Source organism: Pseudopodoces humilis, chromosome 1 (assembly GCF_049639895.1).
Source record: "Pseudopodoces humilis isolate 2021_Gansu_Grassland_sample_001 chromosome 1, ASM4963989v1, whole genome shotgun sequence".
Classification (NCBI taxonomy): domain Eukaryota; kingdom Metazoa; phylum Chordata; class Aves; order Passeriformes; family Paridae; genus Pseudopodoces; species Pseudopodoces humilis.
In genome coordinates, this window is record NC_142200.1 from 38,070,517 (window position 1) to 38,082,822 (window position 12,306).

General features: G+C 42.2%; 1 protein-coding gene across 2 annotated transcripts in view; it reads right to left on the minus strand.

Moving 5' to 3' along the window:
• LYN (LYN proto-oncogene, Src family tyrosine kinase) overlaps positions 1-10,598 on the minus strand; it is a 50,000-nt gene extending 39,402 nt beyond the window's left edge. For both annotated transcript variants that reach the window (XM_005517149.3, XM_005517148.3), the window contains exon 1: positions 10,473-10,598. The gene's annotated coding sequence lies outside the window, so the exon portion shown is untranslated. The remainder of the gene's footprint in view (positions 1-10,472) is intronic.
• Between the last annotated feature and the right edge of the window lie 1,708 nt (positions 10,599-12,306).

The following is a 12,306-nucleotide window of genomic DNA, read 5'->3' on the forward strand; positions in this document are numbered from 1 at the left end:
GCTGCTTAGAAGAAGATATCAAAGCCTACCTGCAGACAACCTCCTTTCAGGGCATTGTAGAGAGTGATAAGGTCTCCTCTGAGACTCCTTTTCTCCAGGCTAAACAGCCCCAGCTCCCTCAGCCACTCCTCATAGGATTTGTGCTCCAGACCCTTCCCCAGCTCCGTTGCCCTTCTCTGGTCTCACTCCAGAACCTCAATGTGTTTCTTGTGGTGAGGGACCTAAAACTGAGCACGGGATTTGAGGTGTGGTCTCAGCACTGCTGAGTACAGGGGGATGATCACTGCCTTGCTCCTGCTGGCCACACTATTGCTGATACAGGCCAAGATGCCATTGGCCTTTTTGGCCACCTGGGCACAGCTGGATCATGTTCAGCTGCTGACCAGCACCCCCAGGTCCTTTTCTGCCAAGCCACTTTCCAGCCTCTCCACCCCAGCCTTTAGTGCTATGTGGGGTTGGGATCCAACACCAGCACCCACTATTTAGTATTGTTGAACCTCATGCAAACCATCAATCCAGTCTGTCCCAATCCCTCATCATGTCAATAAAAACATGATGGAGGACAGCAAATTCACAGCCACCAAGCCCTGATGAAGGGTTTGAGGGTGGTCTCACAGAAAGCATGCCACTTCTCCTTTGGGTTTATCTTCTGTTTTCAGTGTGTTTAATAAAAGAGAGAAATGGGGAACAGAACGTAAGTGCATACTAACTTTTGTTCTTTCAAATTCAGGTAACTATATCCCTAGGGAATAAATCAATTTTTATAAACCTTACCTGGTTTCATGTATTCTACAATCCACTTTCATCATTGATTATGACATCCATGTCATAATCAGGGCAGAATGACTTCTGTGTCAATGGATCCTAACTGGAATACCCTTGCCACTGTGTAACTCATATTACTTTGCCCCATACTGCATTTGTCATTCATTGGTCAGAAGGCTTCTCTATCTGCTGTCAACTCCATGTTTGAAAGCTGATATGTACTCATGACTAAACTTGCAACTAAAACATAGCATTCTTGTTATAACACCATCATATTATGTCTTGAGCATGTCTAAAGCACTGAATTTCACAAAAGAGAAGCAGATTTTTTTTTTCACTATCTTCAAACACCAGCATACATTTAAATTGTAAAAAAAAAGTTACTCCTCCAGCAGATTGTACTGTGTTTCATTAGCTTTACAGCACTCGATATACACAGAACTCTTCTGAAATAGAGGGCATTGTACTGGGTTATGTAATATGGATTCAAGAATGAATTCTATGCTCAGATAAAAATTTGGGGTTAAATCATTCATGCTGGTGTCAGCTAACACTCAGAGTTCCTCCTGAAAGTTTGCAAACATTGGACAAGTTCACTCAAGTTGCAAGAGGAAACTGCAAGAGCTCTCAAAAAAAAAAAAATCAGCGTCAAATCTGGTGCCACTAAATTACATGGCAGAAATGAAATTTTTTTCTGTTTAATCTTTGCAGAGATACTAGATCAGCATTCAGCACTAACTGTTGAAGAATCCACAGGAGGAACCACCTTGTCTTGTTCTCACTGATGTTAAGTAGCAGAACCTTTCTTAACTTCAAGGGTGTAAGAATATTCTCCAGGTTCTGGCACTTTACAGAAGCCTATTTATAACTCATTTATTTTATTTAGTTTTAAACTCTGTGTTAATTATATTCCTTCAAGCACACGAATTTAAACCAAGAATGTACCAGTTGGTTTCTCACCCAGCTTAGTAAACTGTTTCAAGCAACTGTTGCAATTTGTCACACATAGAGTAGCACCAAAGGGTATCATCTGAACCAACAGCTTGCTGCAAACATGATAAATAGAACTTAAAGAGCTCCATGATTAGCTATTTTGGGAGGTTTTAAGATTAAGTCCTTGAGATCAGAGGGTTTTTTTAATAGATACAAGGACATTTCTCTTAAGTGTACCAAACATATCCCGAGAGGCTGTAAAATTTCACCAACTTGGGTCTGAAAGCCTGTCATGTAAAGAGGGAAGCACACTCTAGCTGAAGTCCTGTAAAACTATATGCTCAAGCTGGGGTGGCAGTAAGAGTGTAAAAGGAAATACCTCCCTGAAGGAAATATGTCACTTAATGAACATGACTAAGAATTCATATCCAAGTTTCTAAGCATATTTTTCACATTTATTGCACACATGAGCACGAATAAGAAGTTTCTCTAAAGTTAACCAAAATTAGAAATATTTTACATGCTTTCTATTTTCATAAAGGAGTGAGAGTGAGAATCTGGAACCTCTATTTGAAGGACAGATTGCAAATACCTGGTGTGACAGGTCATTTGACTGTTCCTGCTGCAAAGGTTCTAAGAACTGGAGTGCTCCAATTTTAAACACAGGTATGTCTTTGCAGATGATCTTTCTCAAGGGCAAGAATGAACAGTTTCTCATCTTACCAGGACAGCAGCTACGCAAGTATATTAACTTGATTAAAGTTCTCTTATATTTGAGAGAAATTATTCTATACTAAACAGAAGATCTGACTAAGGGTCTGATTTAAAAATGCACATTGCGTTTGCTCAATATGCTAATTTATTTCATTTTCAAAAGCTGATTAATAATTTGACCTCTGCTACTATTTTAACTTTGCCTTGAAATTTCTTGTTTTCTCACTCTAAAAACAACCAACATTTTTGTATTCACAATATACCACTACTGGATTGTGCAGCACTTAGTATTTTGTGTTGTTTCTAGTCCTGCTTAATGGTCAGTTGGCAGCAGATGAAGATCTAGCAGTGACAACCACAGCAAGTTTCACTGAACCAGGCTCTGATCCTGCAAGTGACAGCACACAGGAGCTTGACAGACTTCAGGAGACTCACACCAGGGCTTTCTGCACAAAGGGCAGCACACAGACCTTAAAAAATAGGCCAGCACTCACAATAACTCTAGCAGATTTAGACTCACACTAAGCTGCAGGACCACAAAAATAATTATTTTCATATTCATGCTGCGAACTGCAAGAATTTCATAGCGCTATTCCTACAGCCATACTGGCTGCTCATTAAAGTTTGTAACCTGTGTAACTCCACATAGCTCAAGTATGCAGCTCACAGGCAGGACATGTGATTATGCTATACTTTGAAAAACTGCCTTAGATTGTGCACAAACCCCAATGTTTAAATGTGACTTCAGCACCCATGGCCCATGCAGCTGACTTTCAAAGCAAGAACTAAAACCAAATCGGTGCTCACAGTGGTTAGCCAGGTTTGCTTCAAGAGAACAGTAATGAGTCCACAACTTGCATTTTAATTCCACAATATTAAGTGTTGTGCAAAGAAGATGTTTTAAAAGCTGGTAAGACTTCTTCATTTTTTTGGCCATGCATGGGAAGTTCTCAAGACAACACAAACCATATGAGAAAAGGTATAGGAGAGGAGGCCAAAATCCCTACGAGTTCAGATTTCGAGTTGATAATGAGAAACAAATCAAGCAGGAAGACTGCAGAAGCAAAGAGACAAAAAGAGAAAAAACAATCAAATAAGAATGCAAAGGATAAAAATAACTCATTGGGTAGAGACAATTATAGTTCCAAGGAAAACATATATTCTCAATCAGTATGACAGGATACGGAACATGTAATAAACATACGGATTCTGTGCTCCAAGGAGAAATTGCTTTTCTGTGTCACACCATACAAACTACCTGCTTTTATTGCAGGAGCAGGGAAAAGGACCTTTCATTCATCCAAACCTAGTCCAATACATCTGATTTGAATAACCTATTCAGATGTATTTTTGAAACTTGCAGCCTTGCTTAAATGCTCTATTAAGAGCAGAAGTATCCTACCTGAAGCATCCTTTTCCCACTTGTTCACTCTACCAAAACTCTTTTCTGCTAGTGCCAGCTCTATCGAACTAGGTCCTTCTAGACTTGCACTGCCTTCTCAAAGCTAAATTCCTTAAGCTTCACTTTCTGTGGGGTCAGTGTATGGGGAACACCAACACCAATGAGGACAGAGGATAATCCTGGAGCAAGAGCTGCTGTCTCAGCACCACATCCCCACAACACCAAGACTTGATTTCTTCTCTACAGGCCAGCACACATGCTGATAAATCCATGCTCTGCTTCCCTGAACCAGAAGGGTATACAAGGAGGGTCAATGCTGGCTCAAAAACATTTTACATGCACCACTACACAGCACACAAAAACCTGCATGCAACAGAAAAAAAACTTGGCCAGAGAAGGTGAAAGCAGCATCACAAGAAGGGCAGACAAAGCAGCAGGGGACAATCCACACTGACCATTTTCAGAATAGAAACCCACTTTAAGTCAGTTTGAGGTCATAATTTTAAATTAGATGTGTCAAACAGCAGTTAGCTGTCTCTAAAGATCAATTACACCTACACATAAACTGCACTCTACACAGAAGAGTCTTGCTGACCACCTACAGTAGTACAAAGTTGCCCTTAGACAATGCACAGCCATAAAATACTTCAAAGACCATGTCAGTACTGCCAGGTTGGTACTCACTGGACTTCATATCTCTTCAAGAGGTTGGGGGTATGTATTTCTGGATAAGTATTCCCTGATAAGTAGTTTACAAATGATAATTGGATTATGAAAGGAGCTAAGGCTTACTCTTCCAGAAAGGAAGAAAAAAAAAATTGCTGCAGACGTCTAAACCAAGAGATGAAATAAACGAGTTTATAACACTGACAGTCCTGAAGACAAAGCTGGAGAGAAATCAACAGCAGAATGATGCTGGGGAAAAAAAAAAATTAAAAAAATGATGGGAGAAGACAAGGAAATCATGGTAGAGAGTACTCCTACAGCAGTGTGAAAACTGGAATGTGGATTTTTCCAGGAAATTGGGGAGAAAAAGCCTCAGACAAACAGCAAATTATTAGTAATGAAGACATTTGAAGCAGTGTGGTCAAGGACTTTTTTGGAAACACTGGTAAGCATCATGGCAGAGGGAAGGGAACTGCTCCCAAGGAAATTTAGGAGGAGGTCTTGAGATGAGGCAAGCTTTCCTGGCCAGGCATAGTGGGAGCACTGCTGTCTAGTGTCTGCCATCAATCATGCCATCTACATCCCAAGAGAAACGGGCTTAGAATTCACCTCAGTATCACTTGCTGCTTCTCCACTGGTGCCAGGACAGCTGCTGCAATCTCTCTTGAAGCCAGTGCAAATGCAGCTGGACTGAAAAAGGAGGAGAAATTGCCACACCAGCAATCCAGCAGAAGAGTTGCTTAAAAGGCAGGGTTTCCAACACCCCTCATGGGCTGCAATGCTTCCCTCCAGCCTTTGCACAGCTCAGCACATCTTTTGCAATTGTAAGCCTGGAGTTACAAAAATGTGCTTTGAATCCCATTTGCACTTTCTGCTACATCACAACAGCACATTCAAATGACTCTTGCAATGTATTTTGAACAAGGCAAACACAGAACATCCAGTATAGGATTTCCTCTTTCTCCTGCCCATCCCCTTCCTGTTTGTTTACCAAAAACTTTCACTTCCTCAGTGAAACTGACACCAGCTCCGGCAATGTCTTAACCCTGGTTCTCCATTCTTTGTTCACTCACACCTGAATCACAGCTCCCCAGGGCATTTAGTACTTACTGAAGGATTTTAAAAATCCATCAAAACACATGGTAAGACTGGGGCTGCCCCGGAGAAAATAATTTTCTGTGCACTGGATCTAATGAATATATACCTCATGATTCTGGCAAGGGACATTGGAGCAGACAATTTCAATATATGCAGTAGATGTGCTACTATTCAGATCTTTCCCTACTCAGTTGACACTACCAGGAAATATTCCTTTTGTCTGAATAGAGTAGAACTTAGCCATAGGTCAGACTTACTGATTTATAAATGTGTTACCACTATGCAAGAATTCACTCATACATATTAACTTTTGCTATTAATTTTGTTCTAAGCCCCTCGTACAGTCATACATGGAAAGAAAAAACCTACTTAGCAGCCAAATATACTTCTGTACTAATTCCTGTGATACCATATTACTTCAGTTTAAACCTACGTTAAAACCTGAATAAGATTTCATAAAAAAAAAAAACCAAACCAACAGACTTGTACTCACCTATGTGTACAAACTAATGAAGGAAACATGAAAAAAGAGCAATAGAATGCAGATACCACATCAGAAAGCCCACTTAACTGATTATGCTTTTTTTTTTATGAACTTCCTGAAACAGCTTTTTTTAAACCAACAAAGGAGAAGTTAAAAGTACATCGCAGAGGGAGTCCTTTCCCTTCAAAATTTTATCATTTCCATACTTAGAGCAGCCCTCTAGAGCAGAGAAAACTGAAAAAAGTGCCATTGCAGAAGGGTAGCTGCATCCCATAGTTCAACACCTTTGGTGAACTATCACGTGTTCCAGCTCAAGACTGCACTATTTCCTATCACAGCTGGCCTTTGCAAATTAAAGTAAGAAACTCTACAATAGGTCAACCACAGGAAGAAGTAGCCTTCAGCCACATGCAGCAGAGACCATAGAGGAAGAAGGACACTGTTCAGATTGTTTATCATTGGAGTCCTTTGAACTGAAGACGTAAGACAAGTGTGCTGCGCAAACACAGGAACCAATTGTAGATACTTAAGATGCCAGCAGTTTGAAAAAGATAGGCAGTGCTGACCTAAGGGAGAGCAAAGGCTGGCCTGCACAGTACTAGTCCAGCCTTTTAACCCACCAGAGAAATGAGACCTTCCCATTACTCCCTCTACCCTTCCCTAGTGTCCTCCTTCTTTTCTCTCCAGCAAAGTGTTACTGTCAAAATACCATTTCTCTTCTGACATTTGCCTAACAAAAGTAAGCGATCTATTTACCTCTATGAGAAGTTCTTTAGGGCACAAAACAAATACGAGTATCTCATAAATATTTGGAGGAAATGCTTCCAGCACATGATGAGTTCTGCCTTCGTGTTTTGTTCCATGAACTCAACGTTTTTCAGGAAAGATGCTGAACTCAAACATTAATAATTCAGTCTCGGAAATTACAGCATTTAATGACAATGTCAACAGGAAATGTATCTGAATCAGGCAAAAATAAATATGAAAGCACAGACCTTTCCATCCTTCCCCAAAGGACAATGAAGTTTAAACTAGGAACAGTCACACTAAGGACAGTTACACTGCATTTGTCTTTTATTAGTGCAGGCTGATTTATTTGAGGAGGCACCATCACTGTTTACAGGGTGGCAGACTCCTTCACCCTCTCTGCGTCATTAAAGACTGTTTTCATACAGATGTAATTTTACATTTTTATCTAGAGTTTCCTGTGGTATGGCTTAGCAAGTCTGGAAGACTTTCTTATTACACCATCTCTAGCATTCCTCTACTCTCATTAAAGAGAGGACAAAAATAAACGGGAGAAATAGGAAGTGGGAATGTGATCAACAGGACAAAAATCCCAATTCTCAGCTGGGCAACTGGTTTTTCTATAGAATGAAGCCTTTTTGCTTAGGGATGGAAATCCTACAGGGGCAATATTACAATAAATGCTGCTTATAAATGCTGCTTTGGTGTAATTATTTACACACTCAGCTCTATAGCTTCAAGAGGAAGTATCATTCTCTGCACATAAAGGTCACACAACCCTCAGGATCCCTGGCCCACAGATTCTCCTCACATCCCCTGCATTAGCACATGACAGCTCATACCCTTCTGGGATCTCTGTGGCAGCAGACATCCACCTCCATGCACAGCCATTTGACCACAGCAGATCTCTAGGAATCCTAGGTTATACTTAACGCCCACCCCATGAATTAGTTAAGTTAGTTAGTTATTCCCCATGTGTTTGTCTTCTGTGTTCAATCAGTTTTGAAAAGGGCTCCCTGAACCCCAAGAGTAAAAATGGCTTTACAACTCCCTGGACAGAAGAAAAAAAATCACTCAGTTACTCAGGATATGCACGTATGGGAAGGAGGAAAGGTCTCATCTCCTTCCCAGATTGTCTAGCCCTTTGAAAAGAACAAAAATTGTCTCATGATCAACATGTGCTCATCCCACAACCTCAAAGATTCCTATTAAGGTTCAAAATAACATGCAGAATAGAGGTAGGCAAACACCTCCTTTTTGTAACAGCAATGGAATCACGTCTGAGATTAAATACGGCAGCACTTAAACTTTCCCAAATAACTGCAGAGAGATCAATGCTGCTCCCTGATTTGCCCCACAGGAAGGGCCAGGTGTAGCATCTCTGATCTGGTGACAGACTGCACTGAGGAACAAGTACTAAGCTGAGCCAGGAAGACCTTGGATTTGTTTTCATTGCCTGTCACAGGAATTTTTTCCCGCAACACTTGTTCTGTGTTGCCATTTAGCTCACAGGAGTCAAAAAGGCCATAGGAAGAGAGGTCACTTCAATTACATAGATAAACTGAGGGGGGACAGTACTATGAAATAGTTACTTACACATTCATAAACACCTATCTATTCATAAATACCTGCAAGGAATAGTTTCACATTTATGGAAACTCTCTTGGAAAGGGTAACATTAACCCCCATAGTATTAAACAATTTAAAGGCAACAGGGTTTAACTTTGCGTTGTAAAGTTTCACAGTTGATTGCTTTGTCAGAAAGAGTCATTGCACAACCCCACTGGTCAAGGGGCTTAAAAAGGAAAACCTAAACCTTACCATGTCTTCTGTATATTTCTGTAGGAAACACCTCTAAAAATAGAGAAAAGCAGGATAACTTGAAGTCAGACAGCTACTGTACAGAGATAATCGTTCTGTGTCTTCATGGTTAAAAAGAAATTTCTCTCAACACAATTAAAATAGATTTTTATGTTATTAAATAAAGAATTCTTTCCTAACTAGCCTGTAGCTCACAAAGTTGAAACAGAAAGAAAAAAAGCTTTAAATCTCAGAAGAGATCCATAAAATGATACATCTTTTGATCTCACAGTTCATTACATTCAATCCTTCTCCAAGGTTTCTTAACATCCTATTAACAGTATCTAACTAATTTCTAGCCTGTTGCTACTTTTTCAGAGAAAACAATTTGATTTTTTTTTCCTCATCCATACTTCCAGTGCTGTTGATAGTACATATTAAAAAGATAACACCTATTCTGTCCTTGGGTTGGAAACAATCCAAACACAATACAATTTAACAAACACAATTTAACTTTCCTTTTGGTAAAACTGAGCTATGTCTTCCCAACATAGCTTTGCAATTTCTCAACACTTATCTTCTGCTTTTTGTTTTAACTCTACAGTGATACTGTGCTGAGTGCAGATTTATCTATGTGGTACTTGTACTTTACAGATACTTTCAATTAACATTACTATTCCTAAATTGCAAAAGTCTTACAGGTACTTGATGGGACCAAGCTTAAAAATTTTAATTTCCAATTTGTATTCCAATGTCCTAAAATACATTAAGATTGGTCAGTGTTTCTCCAAAGGTGGGAATGAAAGGCAGGAGATATTGATTTGGGGTTTCAGATGAAACCAGCTTTGTGCTCCCTAGATATATCCGTGGGAATATAACCTGGCTAAACAAGTTTTAAGCATTAATCCCTTTGGTCTTTAGTGCCAACAGAGGGGAGTAAGGCAGCAAGATGAGTTTGTGCCAACCCATTCACTGCAAGCAGTTGAAAGATGCAATTTCAACAGAAACTCTTAACTGCTTTACTGAAGGTACAGCATCAGCTCCTAAACTAAAATTGTAAGGAGAAAACCCTTCAGGACCGTTCCTCAGGAACACGGTACCTGTAAGAGTAGTCTGCAAGAAACACTGGGCACCAAACATCACAATACCATTTTCTCATCTTTCTTTTAATTCCAAGCACACATGAACATAGAGTTAAGAGGAAGAAGCTCTAACTTGCAGAATGCACCAGAAATTACGCTCCTAGAAAGAAAGCAGTGTAAGAAGGGATACCCAGGGATCACATCACCTCACCTCAGTCAAGGCTATCGTTTTGGCTTGAAACGCCGGCTGCAGACTTTAACCAGCTAATATCACACGCTCCCCGGCACGAAACAGCCAAAAGGCACCCGAGCCCTCCGGATCCCAGCAGAAGCCAGGGGGAGGGGTGTGAGATAAATCATGCTTTTGAGAATGATTATTTTACCCCAGACGCGGTTATTTCCCTTAAGACCCAATCCAGTCCTACCGGGCAGGTCGGGCGGCAGCGGCACCTCCTCGCGGGGGCAGAAGCGAGGGAGAGCCGCCCGGGCAGCGCCGGGTCCCGCCGCACCGCCCCTCACCGCACCGCCCCTCACCGCACCGCTCCGCACCGCTCCGTACCTCACCGCACCGCTCCGTACCTCACCGCACCGCACCGCCCCGCACCTCACCTCACCGCCCCGCACCGCTCCGTACCTCACTGCACCGCCCCGCACCTCACCGCTCCGTACCGCGCCGCCCCGCACCTCACCGCACAGGGAGGCAGCGCGGCGGGGGGGGCCCCGCGGCACGCCGCGGGAGAAGGGGGGCGAGCCGGGACCGCCGCCGGGGGAAGGCACTTACTTTCCCGGGTGCGCGAGCTGAGCGGCAGCGAGCGAGGCGCAGCGTGAGGCCGGAGCGCGGAGCGGGCTGTCCCGGCGGCGGGGCCGGAGCGCGGCTCTCGCTGCGCCGCTGTCGCTGCGCGGGCGGGGCGCGGCCGCGGCTGGCTCCCAGCGCGGGCACTTCCTGCTGCCGGGGAACATTTGCATGCGGGGGACAGCGGGGACAGCGCGGGGCGGCCCCGGCTCCTCCGGCTGGAGCCCGAGCCGGGGTGTCGGGGGGTCAGCCCCGCCGGACTGCCTCAGAACGAGCCATCTCTAGAACTTAGAGCTAAATAAAACCATGTCTTTGCCAAGTCTGAGAGGCAGAAAAAAGGCTGTCTTGCTCCACCGACAGCCAAAAAAACATCTTTACTTCAAAAATCCGCTGTAAGCAGCTTCTAAGGTCCGTTGGAGGCTTGGTTGAGAGAAACAAAGAACAAGTAAGCTTATCTTTCAATGTTTCTTTTCTATCAAGAATGATTTACTAGCCTGGTGAAAAGTGAAATAAAAATCTCCCAGGTCAGCAAAACAGGAAATATGAATGCACGGACAAAACAACCAGAGGATGCAGGTGAAAAGCTTTGCAAGAACTAGAGTCAGGGTGTCATGTGTGTACTGCCAGACCACGTGGGCGAGTTCAGGTCACGGAGATTTCTAAGGCAGAATTAAAAATGAAAAACATTTAAGCTTTCCATATGAAAGTGTTTAGATAATGGATCAAGTTTGGGAAACAGTCAAAGTGTTACAAGATGCAAGACACTCAAAAGCACCTCTGTACATTTCTCAAAGTCCACCAGTATGGCCTAACTGTGGGTTGGAGTGGACTCGGGAGCTGGTGAAGACTTCTAACAGGACACCCAAAGAGCTCAAAAAAGCTCAGTGCAGCTCACACCCTGTTGGGTTTATGAGGAGAACCTGCCTAAAGTCCATAGGACTCACAGATCTCCGGTGCTGATGCAAAGGCCGGCCAGTCACAGTGATGTGCAGCTGGCACAATCACTTCACTCTCCTTGGTGTGTGCTGCAATCCCATCTCCAATCCCTGGCTCCAGAACAGGCCCCTGCCTTGATGCTCTAGAAGACTCAGTCCATAGAAGCAGTGAGACCATAATCTGTTACATTTCTTAATCAGTCCCAGATGCCCCTGGGCATCTGTGGAGCTCTAAAATCTAGTGGGCAGTTGTTTCTATCTTCTTTGAATTGTACCATCAATGATTAAAATAATATTGCGTAAATGCTCAGACCAGCCTCTAAAAGTATTGTAGGGTGAGACAATAGGGAATTCCTCAAGTTCTGTTAATAAAAAGTTGGTAAATGTTTTCTCTTTTCCTCCAACTTAGGTAAAGGTATTTCATGAAAACAATAGTAAAAAATAACATAAAACATAAAAATAAAACCAGACAACAACCTTTTTCCCAATGAAAAGTTTATGCAGAAAGGAAAGATCTGACTAAATATACATTGTCTTGGGTTTGGGGATTTCTTCTGGTAGGAAATCTGGATTCCAAAAGTTTATGTAAAATGAGCTATTTCTGTTTGGAAGAGCACTGTTAGTACCTCATGTTTCCATTTTTCTCTATAGGGAAGCACCCTGATCTTGTACCTTTTCTCTTTGAGAAATGGTACATAGCTCCCGTATCTGTCTAGTTCTTCCCCCTTTCCTCTTTATTTCTTCATTCCATTATCAAGTATTCCACTGAGTTTAAAATTCTTCTTCTAACAAAGCATTGATGAAAATAAAATTTCATTTCATAAATGCACAATAGATTCCAGAAGTCTAGAAGAACGCAATCTTATCTATAATGCGAGTAATCTGGA